At 31.4% G+C, this 20,130-nt stretch overlaps 1 long non-coding RNA gene across 1 annotated transcript; it reads right to left on the bottom strand.

Annotated features, from left to right (window-relative positions):
* Window positions 1-544: 544 nt before the first annotated feature.
* Window positions 545-1,367, bottom strand: LOC131612905 (uncharacterized). The gene is made up of 2 exons (XR_009287496.1): window positions 996-1,367; window positions 545-745 (listed from the first exon to the last, which is right to left on the bottom strand). It is a non-coding gene; the product is annotated as an uncharacterized LOC131612905 (long non-coding RNA).
* Between the last annotated feature and the right edge of the window lie 18,763 nt (window positions 1,368-20,130).

Here is a 20,130-nt window from a genome sequence, read left to right as displayed (position 1 = left end):
AACTATAACTTTAAAGGGTGCCCAATTAATCCAAATAGCAAGAAGAACTAAGGGTTCGTTTGGAATAAGAGAAATTGAAGCGAGAGAAATATGGAAGAGAAAAGTAGGGGAGAGATGGAACATTTCTTTTGTTTGGAGTATCACATAGTTTGTGCAGAGAGAACAAAATCCTATGGGTCCCACCATTTCTCCAATTCTCCCCATACTGTAAAGAAAGAAGAATAGATGTTGGATTTTCGATTTATATCCTTTCATTTATATAGCTAGCACATGTTTATATTTATTTAATTGCAAATTTTTTATTATAATGATTTAATAATAATAACTAATATGCAATGTACTATTTTATGAATATTAAAATATAAATTAAATTAAACGAGTTGTATCATAATTTTAAATATTAAATTTATTTATATCAAAATTATTATTTAACAATATCAAATATATATATATATATATATATTCAAATAGTTTATTTTATTTAATTATTTAAAATTATGCTAACTAAATTAAAATAAAAAAATAATATTTAAATAACATAAAATTATATGAAGGGTGTTTTTGTTATTTTATAAATTAAACACATCTTTTTTCTTCTATTTCTCATTTCTTTCTCTTCTACCAAACAATATATCAAATCTACTCTATTTCTCTCATACTTCTCTCTTATCACACTTTTTTCACCTATTTTTCTCTTTACAACTTCTTCCCTCAACCAAACACACCCTAAGTCAATTGAAGGAACCTGAATGTTCGAGGGAAATATTAATTGTTTGATCAATTTTTTTAAAATAGTTTTTGTTAATAAATTCTAATAAAGAAATATTAATTGTTTGATCAATTTTTTTAAAATATAAATATATAAAGTAATTCTTCAATTATAAGCATGTCGAATTATATATATATATATATATATATATATATATATATATATATATATATATAATATTTGTATGACAAATTGCAAAATCGAGTTTAATTTCAAAAACCCTTACCCTTCGCCCTTCTCTTTGAACTTTGATCAACATGCCTAAGGCCATCTCCGATGCCAATCCCGCTGATAACCGGTTGAAGTGCAGGGGCTCTGGAACGGGAACTAAGCAATCGAGAAACAAACAAACAATGTTGATCAAAGTATTTAATTGCACAGTGTATAGCAACTTGTTGCATCAACCATGAACCTGTTGCATTTATGGTTTTGGAACAATGAACTTGCTTGGCTTTAGTGGTTTCCTGATATTTAACAAATGATGCATCAACAATGAACTTGCTGGTTGCAAGTGTTTTTCTTCTTAATTGTCAAATGTTATTTCATTCATATGTGTGACTTGAAATTCTTGTATTAATAATAAATTAATCCTTTGATGTTTTTAAATATATGTATTGAATAATGAATTCCATTTTTTTGATGGTTCTAAAGATGGATTTCTGAGTTTTAATTTATGTTTTTAGTTGTCTTTGATGGATATAACCATGTGTATGTTTTGACATGTTAGGATAGCCCTGTGTCTGACTTGGTTTGATGCATATGTTTTGACATGTTAGCATAGCCCTTTGTTCTTGACACGTATGGATAGTCTCAAACAGAATACTGATGCCATTCTTTAACTGACATTTTTTAACAAATCATAGCTCATTTGATAAAGTTTTATTTTTGCTGAAATATAGTTGTTATTATTAAATCACTAATAATTAAAAATATTTAAAAATAAATATGTAGTAAATTATCACTAATATGTTTAATAATTATAAATATTTTGTTTATTAAAATAAAAACGGTGTTGTGGTGATACTGACCCGTAAAAATAATGAGTTTCAGTAATAAAATTCACGAGTTGATAAAGCTTATTCTCATCGAGTGATAATAAATTCTCCTCAATATATTGCAAAGTGTAAAATGATGATATCATTAGAAATTCCTTACAGTAGATATATTAAACTTTACTGGAATTGTTAGTGCCAACGAACTATTAATTTATAAAAATAAATCAATTTACTCTTAACATCAAAATATATAAAACTATATTGTGTAATTTTATATATTTCAGGAACCATTTATTATATTTATATAGTTTAATTGATAACTTCAAAGACCATCTAGTAGAAAACCCGTATTTATATCTTAAATGGTCCATGTTCAATTGAAAAGAATATAAAATTGAGAAATTCAAAAAATTATCATAGAATGGTAAACACTGGTTAAACAGGTAGCACATTTGGCAGTGGCATAGGATCGTAGACAGTTGGGATTCAAATTACAGACGAACTGAACAAATATAAAAAAAAGTTGAGATGGAACAACAAAATTGACAGGACAGGAAATTGAAAATATCTATAGCAAGATACTATATGTTACTTACATTCAGAAACATTACTTGTTGAGGTGATCAAGCTGTTGTACTCTGCAAAGCTTGTGAATGTCAATTTAAAAAGTATTAAATAAGCATTATAAAAAATGAATAACTGCATCAGGAAAGGGACTATACTGTACACGACTTACAAGTAAAAGGCAATATTCAAAAGATACATGAAGCAACTGAAAATAAGGCTTTACAATTTAGTCTCTTGGTTGTGAGCCAGCAACCAGCAATCATAGTAGCAACCCTGCTACAGATGGCTGTCTAGCAGCAGTCACATCACATGAGCCACAAGTGACATAGTACCTGCATTTTTTAATTTTTTAATCAGTTAAATATAAAAGAAACCATTAGTAATTATGAACCAAAGGTGTTTTGTAGATATAAAGGTTTTCATAGTTAAACATGAAATTAGTACTATGAACCAAAGGTAGTTTATTCATGGATAAACATGAACCAAAAGTAAGAAAGTGACTATATCTTTTCGTAAAAAATAAAGGATATTATTATATTAACATGGAACTCAACAAAACTCTTAAAGGTGTGGTAGTACAGAAACATGAGACAGATTAAAATACTGACGTAGAATGAAAAACTAAGGCAAGCTAAATTAGACCATGTACATTAAAGTTACCTTATAGTCAAATGATTTTGTACATAGATAAGAATGGTTTTGAAACCCGATATAGTAGTTTGTAGCTGTCCACATGGCTACTCATGTACTTGGTGAAACCGAGAGAGTAGAAATGCAATGTTTGAAAACATGCTGTCAACATCTTAAATAAAATATAGTTACACAGAAAGCAAAAAGCCATTGACATATTATTTTATATTATGAGACACTAAGTATGATGCTTCAGAATTTGGTTTATATTTAGTTGTGAAAATAATTCTGAATCTGTTATGGATTTAGTTTAGTGTAATATGAGTAGTTCATATTATCAGGACAAACTAAAACGTATAGATTCCCAATAGAGAATTTCTTAACTCATAAAATATTTAATAAAGTTGTCTATTAAAAAAATGTTCAATTTAAGTTGTATAATTGAGCTATAAAGGACTTCCAAAAAAAGTAGAAAATAGATAGTAATAAAGGATAATCTATCTTGGTGAGTGAGTAGATTTTGGGATGAACTTTATTAGTCTTTGTCGGTTGTAGTCAAAAATTGAGAATCATATTACTCTTGTAGCTTACAATATTACACACTTCTTATGTACAAACAGATACATGTGTAATATTATTCATGTACTGAACAAATAAGTTATGTTCACATGTTGTCAGTAAAATATTTTTACTATGGGCCATGAACACCAACTAATACAGTTGCTAAACACGAGCAGCCTCCACTACCCTTTTAGTCAGAGCACCATCCCCAACTTTCAATAGTGCCATTTCAGCTAACTTCTTCTCAGGAGCACCAGTTCCTCCTAGCACAATTCCATGCAAAGTTGAATATACAACATTAAACACCCTCTCAAACACAGCATCCCCGAGGACATAAAGGATATCAAAAGTCCAGCTGGTAATAAAAGTGTAAAAATCCAGCATAAATAAAATGGTGTGAATGATATTCTAATAGAATAAAAGATATTAACATGGAACAGGTCTCGAAGAATAAAATGAAAATCCAGAATAAAATGATATTCTAAAACCTTACCCTTTAAACAGAACCAAACCAGCTGGTCCAAGACAAAAGCATATATGGTGAGTATTGAAATGCAAACAAAACCACCATTATTTTTAAGCTTCAACAGAAATGAAAACAAAACCACCATTATAAAGATAAAAGTCTCATGCTCCTTAACTTGTTCAATCCAATCTTTGAAGTCTCGGTTACTTGTGGTCACATGAATCTTATCAGTTATCACCCTATGAAATGCATTAACATACAATGTGCATAAATAACAAACAATGGTCATAAACCTTCAAATAACAAACAAATCTATAAAATGTTTTGATCCTGAAACAAACAAATAAACAAACCTTTCCATCCTGCAACACCATTTCAAGGTGTTGTTGTCCATTTTTCTCAAGAACAACCCACAAATCAACAACCATAATAAGCATTTTCCAGACTTGGTTTCTCTGATCCTTAATGAGAATGGGAGCCATTGACATAGTTCCTGTGGTAGATGGCAAGTGTAACATATAAGAGATAAAACCAAAACTTTTTGAAAGAGATAAATGCAAAACTTTTTGAATCAAAACGAACAATAGATGCAGATGTCTGAAAACCAACTTTTCAGAATATTTTTGAAAGTAGGCCTTTTTGAAATCGATGGAAAAGATACAAGCAAAATATAAAAATCTAAACTTGCTGTTAAAACAGATAAACGAAAAAATGAGCCAAAACCGGCAAACCCAAACCATAGCAACATGAAATAAACAGATAACAACAACAAAGACAGAGCATAAAGCAACACATTAAAAGGAAGCAAAAGAAATGGTGAAACTATCAAACCTGAGTACGCAAGGCAGGCAGAAGCAAAATGAATACTTGAGAGCAATGTAGGCGAAAGCAAAAGGAAGACTTGATGTCAGTAAAAGGCGGAAGCAAAAGAGTGAGTTGAGACTTGAGAGACAGAGAAGTAGCTATGCAAAGCTTGGCATTTGTGTTGGAGGGAAACGTAAAGTTTTGACCAAGTACAAAAGTTGGATTAAGTGACCAATGAGAGGAACACACTTGGCATGTAGTAGCATATGAATTTGTTAATTATTTGAATGTCCTTTAGGTATGAGAAACAATTTTTAATGGAAGGGCAAAATAGTCAGTTTGGCCAATACTTTAGTATTGGGTAGATAGTAGATGACTCACTTATGGTGGGACACATTGAGTAGCTTGAGTAGCACACAGTATATTCATTCACGTGAGAGGGAGAGCAAACATAAAGACTCTCTTTTCTTCTTTGAACTGATGTTGCTATAAATATATTTACATGTCTGTTAGGCTTGTTGTAACCGTTTCTTATCAGCTGTGGAGTATTTCATTATCTTCTATTCATAAACAACAAACAATAGTTACCTTGAACAAATTCACAAAGCAATTGTAACAACTCTCAATAGCTTAACTTCACTTCACATAATGAAAAATAAGACAAAAGTAAGAAGTGGACAAATATTTTGTCTTCAAATGAACAAATTTCACTTTACATAAATGAATTTTAATTTTACGCAAATATCATATATTTCACGTGGATTGATGAGTTAACAATATCTTAAACATTATTATTTTATAAATGGACGATAAAATTTTGTTACTTGACTTTTTCATCAAAATTGAACATTTAAATATAGATGCATGATTCGAAGGTGTGTTTTTTTATATTTTTTCTCTCAGTTGTAAGCTTAACCAAAAGAAATATGTATTAAATAAATAAAAGACGCTAAAATGTAGTTTCTAATATTCGAGAAAAAAAAAAAGGGAGTGATCAATATTTTTTTCTTTCCGTTGTCAGCTCAAATTGAAAAAATAAAAATATTTTATTAAAAAATATTAAAATGTGGTGTGCCGGTATTTTATAGATGGATTGATTGTTGAATGAGGTAAAAAATATATTATCTATTATTTATTGTAATGTATATACAGATTTACTCTTCTTTTTTTATATGGAATACCCAAAAAAACTATCCTACTAAAAAAATTGAATAAATATATATTTTTCATCAAATACTTTGAATGATGACAAATATAAATAAAATGCGTATTTTTCATCAAATACTTTGAATGATGATGAATATAAATGGAAGAATCGATTGCATGTTGAGTATCGGATTTTATTGTTAAAATATCAACTTATTATATATACTTATTTAAAATATCCAATTTACTATCTTTTTTTAATTTAAAGAACATGTGACGAATTGAAAGAAAAAATGTGTAATGGATTGAATATTATACACTAAAATTATGAGTTTTTAGTTTACTATCAGCAAAATATTAAGTAAATTTTAATCTTAGTTTTGTTAATTTCTTTTAAAGAATAATTATTTTTAGTCATTATATTTAATCTTTATAAAAAAAATAGAGTTACAATTGAATAAAAATTTGTACATATGAAAATTTAAAATCAAAAAAAAAAATTACGAGAATTAAATTTTTTGTGTGGATTTCACCACTAATTATTGTATCAAGTGGTTCAAATTCCCTTCAGATCGCAGTTGAGGGGATGAAATTATGCTCTTCCCTACCAAATCGCTGCTAATAATTTTGATAATTTAAAATGTATTCAAGTGTATAAAAACTTAGGATTTATTAGGTTACTGATATTACTGATATTTTGACAAAACACGATTAGGGTCCTAGTAAAAATGTTTTCTTTGGTTCTTTAATTCTTCTTCTTTCACCGTACATAAGAATTAGGTTTTCGGCACGGATCATAATATCTGATGTCTCAATTTCTTGGCCTTGTTTGTATAAAGACATTTTTATCCGTTCAACACAAAAATACTTCAAAAGATATTACGAAATCTCAAAAATATTTTATTCCAAAAGACATTTTAAATATAATAATCAAACAATAGTGTGAGATTTATATTTTATGTCGCTCCGTTCTATTCTGTTATATTAATTTTCGTTCCATTTCGCTCTGTTGTGTTTCATCAATCCAAACATAACCTTAATCTTTAATCCCAATGGTCACCAACTCCACAGGAGAGAGCAGCAAGGAAACAACATGAAAGGATTTCTGTGGGCAATTTCGACACCAATCAATTTACATTATCTTTGACTTTTAAATTTTTTCAAAATAATATTTCTCGCTAATCTCAAAATTACCATTCTTCAATATATATTTACTATATTATTCAGAATTAATTTTATCTAAAAATAGTTAGACAACAATAATTTTTTCCTCTTAATTATATATTTTGAATTTAAACCCATCTGTAAAAAAACAAATAGGCTTTTTAATCGAACTAAGAGACTAATTTTAATTTACTATCAATATAAAAAAATTTACATTTTCAAACGATCAAAACTATCATTTGTATTGTTTTGATAATTTTATTATTTTTAAATAATATTTTGTATTTTAACAATTTATATTAATTAAAAGTTTATAATATTTTTATATTACTATTATTACCTATTAATCAAAGATTAAATTTTATTTACCAAAAGTAAAAAACATTTTTAATATTTTCATTAATGAATATTCCTATAATAAATCAATATTTGTAGAAATAATTTATATTAATAGTTTGATTAAATGTACCGATAAAGAAAGATTTTAAATGTATACAAACTGAATTCTATGGATTTGACCAAATAAAAATTATATGAATTAAGTCTTGACAAAATTAAATTCAATGGATTAAGTCTTGACAATATTCGATGAATTAAGTCTTGACCAAAAAAAATTATATGAATTAAGTCTTGACAAAATTAAATTCAATGGATTAAGTCTTGACAATATTCGATGAATTAAGTCTTGACCAAAAATAGTTTCTATGATGTAAGTCTAGTCCAAAAAAATTCTATTAATTAAGTCGTGACCAGAAAATTCTAATAATTAAGTTTTTTAAATTTTTTCTATGAATTAAGTCTTGACCGAAAAAATTCTAATAATTAAGTCTTGACCAAAAAATAGTTCTATGAATTAAGTCATAAAATAAAACAAAATTGTAGACAAAATTATAAATTAAAATTTTAATATTGAGGATAAATAGAGAAACAGTTGAACATTATTTTCATTATTACTCATACTTATAGAGACTTATACCTTCATTCATCCTCCTCCTTCCCATTTTCTTTGTTCTTCTCTGAAAAAAAAGTTATATGTCTCTTTATCATTGTCTCCCCTTCTCCTTTTGTTGCGGCTATTTTGATTAGCACTTGTGGAATGACGGTTGACATTAGGGAAAACTTCAATAAGATCCTTCATGATTTTGAGATGAATGATTTTATCAGAACCTTTATTTCTAGAGGTATCTGAGTTGAAGGTGAAGCCATAACTAGATTGCAGGATATTTTCTCTAATAGAATCATTTATCTTGAAATCATAAAGGATTTTATTGAAGTTTTCCCTAATGTCAAGATTCATTCCACAAGTGTCTGTCGAAGTAGCCGCAATAAAAGGAGAATGAAAGAAAATGATATACCAAAATATATTTTTTCCAACTCTCTTAACTTTTAACTTTTTTGTGTTTTTTTTCCAGGTGTTAAAAAGTGGGTGATTATATAACTTGATTGGTGTTCATTTCGTGTTTGAGAAATTATTTTTGATGTCTTATTGTTGTTTAAATATTTTTTATTCATTTAATCTTCTAGAGTTGTTAGGTTATACTTTCAACCGAATGTTATTGTGATTCAATTCATGTGGATTTTTCTCTAAAAATCAAAGGTAACACAAAGAGAATAAGTTGAAATTTAAAACTCGTATCGAGTTAACCATATTAGGGTTTCCACAAATTGAAAAGGAAATTCTGGTTATGTTAAATGTAATGCAATCTTACTTAAATATGATTTTCAAAAGCTGCTGAATTGTTCACTGATACTATAATCACATTACAGTTACTTAGGCAGACATCTTTCAATTATAATATACTTAATTTATTGGTATATACAATAGTGCTAATAATGGTAAATATCTGCTACCAATCAATGGTTGACAATATCTGAGTTTTTTCAAATCTTTTTTCAATACTATTTAGTTTGCATCATTATCATAGGATTCAAAGCAATGATAAAACATAATGCTGATGTGCATAGGTGTTTTTCTAAAAGTGTCACTCTATACATATGATGGGTTATGTGTTTTATATACCAAATTTGTATTATACTAACATATGTTCTCTCTTGTTTTTCTTAGCAAAGTTATTGTCAGACAAGTTTGATGTAGATGATTGTGCATTGTGTAAGCCTCGGGATGCAGAGGTGGATGTAATGGTTGAAGCATCCATGAGTGATACTTGAATAACTTAAAAAATCTCTTAACTTATTTCTAAAATTTATGATTTTTTTTATTGTAAGAAATGTTATGGTTCAAGTGATTTGAGTTTGGTTATTAAGCTGAAAATAATTTCTTTCTACTCACTAATTCGAGTTTGGTTATTATTAATATAGGTAATATGGTTTTCAATCCCACAAATGTTGCATATTCTCACATGGATTGCTCTCCAGTACTTAAAATTAGACTCTCCCATCTTGGCTTGGAAGAGTATGGTCTTAGGTAGATAGATGTGTTTTCTTTATTAGTTAGATTTTAATATTTTTTGTAAATATTATTCGCTTAGTTATGTGTATTATTTTGCAGTTCTTCTCTAATGGGATGAGGGAGTCGTAGTAGACGCACGTAACCTTGAAAATCAATGTATCAAGTGCAAATATTTAGTAAAAGATTTTTAGTTTATTTCCTAAATTATATTTTTTATCCTATAGTTTACTAATGCTGAATTATTATGCATGTGACACATGAAGTTTCATTCATGGAGCTTTTGAACTTGTCGCAAACAACTCATCCTTTCACAAGCGCACCAAGCACATAGACTTGGATTTCCACCTTGTTCGACAGAAGCTTCAACATGGTATTTTTTATCTCTTACTTGTCCCTTCATCTCAATGGGCTGTTGATATTCTGACAAAACCTCTCCACCTCAAGCCCTTTCAATTGAATCTTTCTAAACTTGGAGTTAATTCCATTTACCCTCAAGCTAACGGGGGTATTACAAAAATTCCTCGTTTATTTAATTTTTTTTATTATCGGATTTGTTAAGTAGTTATGGGCTTTAGGAGTTTGTTAGGAAAGGGCCAAGCTCTATATAAACTTGTTGTACACAGTATCTTGGATATATAATTCATTTACTCTTTCTGTCTCATAATAAGTGTCTCATTTGCACTTTTTATATGTCTCAAAATATATGTCTCTTTAGAATGTCAATGCAACATTTGTTATTTTTTCCACTACTATACCCCTATATATTAACTTTCACGTTTTTCAACTACTCCACTAACTATAATAAATAAGGGTACTTTAGTAAATGATATTAATTTTATCATTAAAATCATCACATCTAATCATTTTCTTAAAAAACGTGCAAAACTCAAATAAAACACTTATTATGAGATAGAGGAAATAATATTTTTTGCCCAATGGGTCACATTCATTCAGTCGTAATTCCTTCAAACTAGAACATTATTGAATTATGAAATCAATTCGATAGTGTGTTTCCCCATTTCTTTGAGCTCAATTTTTTTACATATCATTAATATCTTACTTGTTTAAGCAATATTTTAAAAAAAAAATGTTTTGAGTAATATTTTAACTATTGTAACAGAATAATATTTCAAATCTTATATATCTTCATATCATATAAAAATTATTTTATTCTAAAATGGTTAACATTTATTTATAGAGCAATACTATTTATAGCGAATAATAATCATCGTGCATTCATCGTTTTCACTTTTAATGTCTGAGTTCAGAGACTTTTAAAAAGGAAAATCCTAATAACAATTCCGTAACTATAGTTGGAAAGGCTGGTGGAAACAAATGGAGAGCATTGTCTGCTGATAAGGCTCCTTATGTTGATATTGCAGAAAAGAAGAAAGAGGAGTATGAGAAGGCTCTCAATGCCTACAACATTTCATTGGCTGAGGAAAAAACTCATTCTCAGAAAGAGGAATCTGACAAATCAAAGTCTCAAGTTAATGATGATGAGGAAGCAAAGTAGTAATTGTCATATTATAATAATAATAATAATAATAATAATAATAATAATAATAATAATAATAATAATAATAATAATAATAATATAAATAATAATAGTAATGATAATATTAATATTAATATTAATAATAATAATGTTGGTAAGTTTTCATGAATTTTGAGGATATTTTGGATCCACACAGTTGTTTTTGATGTGATAAATAGTTTTCAGTCCCTTAGATTTATATTAAAAATTTAATTGGAATATATTGGTGATGTGATAAATAGTTTTCATCTTTATTATTAATACAAACTCAATTATGTTTTTATGTTTTTATGTTTTTTCACCCTCCAGCCCTAATATTTGTGTATTTTTATGTTTTTTCAATCTTAATTATAGTATATTTGATCAAAATATAATAATAATAATATATTTTAATATATTTTTATAGAAGTTGAGACTACGTGTACCTGAAAATAAATTAAAAATTGCCAAAATATTTTACATTTAAAAAATAATGATTGTATTTGATATTTCTATAATATTTAAATTTCTTTTTTTTATTAATTTGTATAAAAAATACCTTTTATTATTTATATAAAAAATAAACTATTTTTAAAGAATATGAGCTGTTTATTTACAATAAACATATTAAATATTTTCTCATTTTTATTTATGTGAAATCCTTTGAATATTCATAAATTTCAACAGAATTGTTACACAGAAAATATATTGTTTTTAATTTTTTCTAAATTAAAATTTAACATTTTATATTTAAATTATCTTAAAATAATGTTTAGCTTGGAAGCAAAATAAAAGTATTTTCAGCTTAAGATTAGCCACATAAGCTATTTTCATATTGTATAATTTCATGAATTATCAATAAGCATAGAAGACATCATAATCATTGTTAAATAATATAATATTCTGACAAATATTGTCAAACCAACTACAAGATGTTGCAAGAAGAGAGAGTGAGTGGCGCCCCTAGGCGATTTGGGTTTTTTTTTTTTTGCGATCTCCATCCTCGACCCAGATCTGAGACACGACAGGTTTTCCGGTAGCATTTTCGGTCAACTCTGTATATTAGGATTCAACACCTCTTCGATTTCGGTTTAAATTCCTGGCCTTAGGGTCAGGGACCTTGTTGGGGAGGGTGTTTGGATTTCGCGGTTTCTAGGGTTGACTAAAAAATCTAGTTTCTAGTGTACTCTGATCTGTTGCGTTTTTGTTTCAACTTTTGGGGTTAGCGTGGTGTTTTCTTTATGTAGACGTAGGCTTGGAAGAAGGTTACTTACAATAAGCGTTATGGGCCAAGATGGGATATTTTCCCGTTTGGGGGAAGGAATCGAAATTTATCGAACAAGGTGATTACCTTTATGTAGGTTTCTATGTTCCCAGAGGATTACACGGCCAAGGAACTCTTCGAACTGCTAGGCTGTTCACCGAGAAGAAATAAGTTTGGGAAGCGCTTTGGTTTTGCAAGGTTTATCGAGGTGGAGGATGGTAGGTTGTTGGCGGTTCGCTTGGACAACATTATTATTGAGGGTAGGAAGATTCACGTTAATTTACCTAGATACCAGAGGGGCATATAGGAGAGGTGGGGAGGAAGGGGGCTACGGGGAGAGTCCATACCGATAGGGTTTCTCAGCAAGGCAAGGTGACTAACAGGTTCAGAGAAAGGGAGATGTTCAGAAGGAATAATGTCTCGTATGCAGAAGCAGTGACCAAAGTTACTGGGCGGTTCGAGAACAAGGAGGAGGAGAATATCTTATTGAGCTTTCAATTTGATAGTGTTCTTAGAAGCAGGTTTGAGAAGGTATACATGGGTAAGGTGAGTATACCAGGGTCCACATACAATGTCCAAACTCATATGGAAATGGAGGGTGTTTTCGCAATCAAGGTAACTCCTTTAGGTGGTAACTTTTGTTTGCTTGAAGAAAGGGAGGAGGGATTCATCCGTGATCTTGTTGAAGAGGGAGAAATGTGGTGGAAGTCTTGGTTTTCGGAGATTGAGAAGTGGTAGGTGGGGAAGATTGATTTCAGCAGGGACGCTTGGTTCAGGATATATGGTGTTCCCGCTCATGTTTAGAGTTCGTAATTTTTCGTCGCGTTGGCTGGAACTTGGGGGAGGTTTATTTATGTTGACGAGAATACGTCCAAAGGTGAAGCTCTCGATGTTTCTAGAGTTATAGTGAACATCCCCGTTTCCTTCTCAATTCTGGATACCGTGATTGTGAACATTGACGGGAGTCCTTGTAGACTTTTTATTAGAGAAGACCCAGCTGGTTTGTTCCGTTTGACTGTTAGAAAACAGGCTCTACAATTCTTTGAAGTTGATTCAAGTGATACCGATTCTATTTGGCAACAGGAGAACATGGCATCGGAAACAGCAACGGGTTCGGAATGTTCAACAGATAGCTTCGAATAATTTTTGGTGGAAGGAGGACATATATTTGGAACCGGTGGCTGTAATGGTAAGAAGGAAGTCTTGAACGATGGAGGTAATGCGTTTAATACCTTTTCTGTTAACGCTGTGAGGGATAAGGGCAGATTGTTTGACGAATCGTTATCCAAATTTCAAAAAATATCGGAGGAAGGAAGTGTGAATGTTGTGTCTAATAATTTTGTGACTTGTAATAATGAAGCTGGGAGTTTACGATTGATACCGGCTTGCCCAATAAGTTTTGCTGGGACTACATGCAATAAAAGAATAGAGGGGGAGTTAAAGGAAGGAACATATGTGGGACTATCCAATAGCTTTGAGCATGTGGCAGTCTCTAAGATGGGTAACAAAATCTCTTTTTTATCTATGGTGAATTGTATATAAGGGGTTTGTGGGGGAAGGTGCGATGGGAAAAATGTGAAAGTTATCAAATTGAATGACACTGTCGGTATTTCAAAGAAGGGTGGTAATAATACAAAGAAGGAGCATAACAGGAGGATAAAGGGAAGAGGGGTGAAGAATAAGGGCGGGAACATAATGAACCAAAACGCCAAGGGGCAGCTGCCTTTAGTAAGAACAATGGGAGCGGGAAGCTACCAAAGTGGAAGCTATTCAGTTTGCTATGGGGAATAATTGGAGGAATCGGATATTTGTAGAAATAACAGAATATAATAGGAGTTCTTAAAGCGGTATGTAGGAGATAAATTGTGGGCGGCTATTGTTGTTTTGGGGGTGGTAGACAAAGAGGGGAGGCACAAAATTGGGAGTTACAATGAAGGTGAGGAGAAAAGTTGTTATATAGAAGGGGAAGGAATGAAGGAGTGCAAAAACAAAGTTCAATGATTATAAGATCCTTTAATCTAAGAGGGGGAGTGAGTGCACTCAAAAGAAGGAGAATAAATTCTATAATAATCAAAGGGAAGACGGACATTTTTCTTATCCAAGAAACAAAGGTAACTAGTATGAGTGATGTTGTGGCAAATAGTTTTTGGAGATATCCGGAGATGAGTTTTACTTTCTCTAATTCGGCGGGTAGATCGGGGGGTTAATTACTTTGTGGAAGAAGGATGGTATGGAGGTGTTGAATAGTTTTAAAGGTGATGGTTTTTTGGGGATAAAGGTAAGATGGGAGGAAAATTTTTACTATGTTGTGAACATTTATTCTTCTTATGATATCAATAAAAATAAAATCATGTGGGGTGAATTGCTTGATTTGATGAGGTCCTTTAATGATGGTGAATGGATTATGGGAGGAGACTTCAACGCTATTAAGGATGGTAGGGAGAGGAAAGGAAGAGCGATTTTGGTGAATAATAAGGAAATGGAGCTTTTCGCAGATTTTATTTACACGAGTGATTTCGTGGACGTGTCATGTAAGAATAATAAGGAAATGGAGCTTTTCGCGGATTTTATTTACAAGAGTGATTTCATGGACGTGTCGTGTAAAGGAAGAAAATTTACTTGGTTTAGCGGGGATGGCAAAACAAAGAGTAGGATTGACTGTTTCCTTCTATCTAGAAGCGTGGTGAATAGATGGGACGTCGTTGGCCAAATGGTTGGAGATAGGGATATATCAGATCATTGTCCTATTTGGATTGTGGTTGATAAGCACAATTGGGGGCCGAAACCATTCAAATTCAATAATGAGTGGTTCTCTTTTGAATCGTTTATACCTTTTGTGGAAAAGGAGTGGAAAAGCTTGAAGTTCCATGGAAGAAGAGATCATGTCTTAAAGGAGAAACTTAGACTTCTTAAAGATAAGCTAAAGAGATGGAACAAGGAGGTATTCGGGAGGATCGATTTAGAGGTAGAGGAAGGAGTTCATGATATCAATGTCGTTGATGAAAGGTTAGATTTCACATCGCGTTCTTCTTCTTTTGAGGATGATCTTGTCTTTAGAAAAGAAGCGTCTTGTAGACTTTGGAGGAATTTACAGATTAAAGAAAACATGCTTTTACAAAGATCTAGATTGTCTTGGCTTAGGGAGGGCAATTCGAATAGCGGATTTTTTCACAAAGTAATGAAACAAAGAAGAAGAAACAACTATATTGGACCTATTTTTTCTTTGAGAGGAGTGGCAAAAATTGGTGGAAAAGGTTAGGGAGGAAGTTTTCAACCATTTAGAACGCAAGTTTTTGGATTCGGAATCGAATCGTCCGTTGTTGGAAGGTATTCCTTTCAAGGCTATCAATAGGGAGGAGGCGGCAGATCTTGAGAAATCGTTCCAAGAGATAGAAATTAAGAAGGCGGTTTGGGAGTGTGGATGGCCGAAAAGCCCGGGGCCGGATGGATATTCCTTTCTTTTCTTAAAGAAATGTTGGCATATTATTAAAGAAGATGTTATTAATATTTTCAACTATTTCTTTCAAGGAAGTTCTATTTCAAAGGGAATCACCTCCTCCTTTTTTACGTTAATTCCTAAGTCTAACAACCCGATCGGTTTGGACGGTTTTAGACCCATTTGTTTGGTAGGATGTTTATACAAGATGGTGGCTAAACTTTTGGCGGGTAGATTAAAAATGGTGCTCAATTCTATAATTTCTCCTTGTCAAAATGCGTTTGTTCCCAGTAGGCAATTATTAGACGGAGTGGTTGTGGCGAATGAGGTGGTGGATCATGCAAACAAAGAAGGGAGAAATTGTGTTCTCTTCAAAGTGGATTTTGAAAAAGTGTACGATAATGTGGATTGGAATTTTCTAAGATACATGTTCAATAGAATGGGGTTCGGTGAAACGTGGAAAAGATGGATGGAGCTTTTGGTGTTTTCTAGCAACATGTCGGTCTTTGTCAACGGAAGTCCAACCAAGGAATTCAAGGTTTCTAAAGGTTTAAGACAAGGTGACCCTCTTTTACCTTTCTTATTTGTTTTAGTGGTGGAAGGTCTTACGGGGCTTGTAAAAAAAATCTATTGCAATGGGTGAATTTCAAATCTACTCCATTAATGGAAGGTGCGAAGTGGGTATTCTTCAATTTGCGGATGACACTCTTATGTTGGAGAGGGTAGTTGGAAACATGTGTGGGCGGTTCGAGCGATGCTTCGGACTTTTGAACTAGTGTCGGGGCTTGGAATCAACTAGAATAAAAGTAAGTTGATTGGTATTAATTCAAATAATCATTTCCTAGAGGCGGTATCCCACTTTCTATCTTGTAGGTTGGAAGAGAACAATTTTTATTTTTTGGGTATTCCTATCGGTTTCAACCCGAGGAAGAAGGCCACGTGGAACCTTTTCTGTTAAAAATGAGAAGGCGGTTGGAAGGATGGACGAATCGCTTCTTGAATTTGGAAGGAAGAATTACTCGTTTAAAATCCGTGCTTAGCTCGTTGTGCATATTCACCATGTCTTTCTTCAAGATGCCAAAAAAAGTGGTAAAAAAATTCATTAGTGTGCAAAGTAAATTCTTATGGGGCAGTGTGGAAGATAGAAGGTGCATTCATTGGATAAAGTGGGGGGTGTTACTTTACCTTTGAGTAAAGGAGGGCTAGGTATAAAAAATTTGGCTATGTTTAATTTGACTCTTCTCAATAAGTGGAGGTGGCAGATTCTTGAAGGGCATCACTCCTTGTGGTTAAATGTTTTGAAAACGCGGTACGTCGACTTGTCCTCAAAGGTGTGCGGATCAGATGGCAAGGTAAATCTTCTTTCATCTTGTTCTGTATGGTGGAAAGACATCTTAAAGATTAATTCTTCTACTACTTCTTCTTCTATTATCAAAGATCCTATTATTGATAGAAGTAGATTTATTATCCGTAATGGTCATAACACCGTTTTGGAATTCTATTTGGTTTGAAGAATTTGTCGGTGGCGGCAATGGGGGGTATGGTGGATGATGTGTGGCGGTGGGGTGATATCGGGTTGTCCGATTTAGTGGAGGAGGATCCGGTTTATCGGTTCAATTATTGTCTTTAAAGGGCCGGTTGGAGGATTTCAACGGGTGGACGGTTGGTAAGGACACCGTGGTTTGGTCCGGGAATTCGGAGAGGGATTTTACGGTGGCCTCGTTTTATGAATATTATGAGAATTTACAGATACCGTTTGGTCCGCCGTTTAAACATGCGGAAGCTTTTGGCCTATTTTGGAAAATGGAGGTACCTTTCAAGATATAGGCGTTTGGATGAAGGTTTTTTCATAATAGGCTCCCAATGAAGGACCTTTTGGTGATTAGAGGTATGTCTTTTCATTCGGAAGATTTAAAGTGTATTTTTTGTGGCTATTATGTGGAAACTAGGGATCTCTTCTTTTTTGGTTGTTGGGTGGTAAAAAATATTTGGAGAGGAGTAGCTTTTTGGGTGGGTAAAGGGGTTTTTTTTTGAAGAAGAGTGTTTATCAAATTTTATGGATTGGCTCACTTTCTTCCATAGTAAAAAGGTGTTGGATAGAAAATTGGATGTTATTTGGATAGCTACAACGTGGAGCATTTGGTTGGTTAGAAACGGCGTGTGCTTCCGTAAGGAAGGGTGGAATGTGAATAATATAGTTTGGAACGTTAAGTTGTTAATATGGAGATGGTCTTATTGCGGGAAAATTACACACCCCAATTACTCTTTCTACGAGTTTTGTATTATCTCTCGTAATGTAATTGGTTTGTAATTTTTTTCCTTTTGGCGGGGATTCTCGTTCTTTTCGTAATTGGGTTGGAGAATCCTTAGTTCTCCCTTTAATGTTATCTTGCTTTAAAAAAAACTACAAGATGTTGCCTCCATGAACTATGGTATATCTTATTATAAATAAAGAATAATAAAATAAAGAAATTATAAAAGAATTTTTAAATTATCCAAGCATCAGCCGTGGGCACTTCAACCATTGCATTGGCCTCTGCATCCTCCCGAGGCTCACGTAACGCACAATTGTCTGTATTAAATTTTTCGATAATAAATCTGTTACCAAAAATAAGAGACGAAAAAAAGTGTGTAAAAACTTATAGGCAAACACATCCACATAATCAAGTTTTATCCTTGTTATAGGGGTGGAAATAAGCTAGGCTTTAGAAGGCCTGAGCCTGACCTACGAAAAACTTAAAAGGCCTAAGGCCTATCATAGACTCAGTTTTTTGGCCTGGCCTGCCCTTTTTAAAAGTCTAGCCTGGCCTGAAAGCCTATTTAAAAAGCCTGTATCTCATTAAAGTTTTCAATTAATCTATATAACTTAAGAAGTCTTGTAGGTCGGCCTATATATACATATATAAGTGATTATATTTAGCATTTGTTATTTATATATATATATATATATATATATATATATATATATATATATATATATATATATGGTAGCCTATTTACCTTTTTTTCTAATATATATGCATACATGAACCAACTTATTTAACATATCTCCAATATATATGAAAATAAAGGCCGACCTATAAGGTTTTATGGGCTTTTTTAATAGCCTAAGTCTGACCTATTTAATAAAATAGGCTTTTAAAAAAGTCTAAATCTGACCTCTTTATTAAATAGGTTTGGCCTAGCCTAGGCCTATATAGGCTGGGCCGTAGGCCCCTGTAGGCAGGCCTGGTCTATTCCCACCCCTAGTTATGGCTCCTATCATAATGATGCAAACCAAATCATATTTAACTACTATCATAATGATGAAAATCAAATCATATTTAACTAAAATCACAGGATCTATTTTTGAAATATATTTAGATATAACTCATAATAAAAAATATTGAAAAAAAAAAGTCAATACTGGTTTAAAATCAATGAACATATCCCAAAAAATTGAGAACTAATCAGTATACTATGTTTACAACTAGTACTACATATCCCTAAAAATTCCTTTTGAAAAAACAAATCTAAGTATGATTGTATTCATTTAATATAGAAAAAAATTCCTTTTCAGTTTGTGGAAAGCATAACGTGGCTCATTTGATATGAGTTTTAAATTTCAACTCATTCTCTTTGTTTTCTGGATAAATTTTGAAATAAACATGCATGGCTACAAAATGAACACCAATCAAATTATGTAATCATTTCCTTTTGAATTTTTTAAAACAAATTTGATCTCATGTCTCAGCAACTGGAAGAATAAAAAACACAAAAATTTGAACTCTAATTCTCATTGTAGATAAATTTTGAAATAAAAAAATAAAGCTACCAAATGAAGAAAATGTAAAAACACAAAAAAAGTCTTCTCCTTTTGCCGATGCTAGTTTGATTGGCACTTGAGGAACAACTCTTGACATTAGGAAAAATTCCAATAAAATCATTCATGATTTCAAGTTGAATGATTCTATCTGAGAAACTATAATTGTTAAAGGCAAAGCTAAGATCTCAATCATCAGAACCTCCATTTATAGGAGCATCCGAGTCCATCAAAATTAAAGATGCAACTTAATTGATATTGTTGATAGTGATTGATAAAGTGACACAGAAGTGAAGAGCAAGGAAAGGAAGAACAAGGAAAATGAGTGATTAAAGTTATAACTCTCAACTATGAGAAAACAACTAGAATGAAAATAATTCAAATGTTCCTCTATTAATTTCAATAAAATTATTGAAAACTAAATTGTTAAAAATAATAAATAAATAAATAAATAAAAATATGATAAAATCCTTTGTCTGGGAAGTCCTTTGATTATGTACATTACATATTTATTTTTAATTTTTTTCTAATTTTAAATTACTATTTTATATTTAAATTATTTTAAATTAAGAATTTAATAAAGTTTTGGGAAATCCTTTG

The sequence above is a fragment of the Vicia villosa genome, linkage group LG6, assembly GCF_029867415.1.
Source record: "Vicia villosa cultivar HV-30 ecotype Madison, WI linkage group LG6, Vvil1.0, whole genome shotgun sequence".
NCBI lineage: Eukaryota > Viridiplantae > Streptophyta > Magnoliopsida > Fabales > Fabaceae > Vicia > Vicia villosa.
Note: the sequence above shows the minus strand (reverse complement) of the source record. Positions and strands in the feature narration are given on the sequence as shown.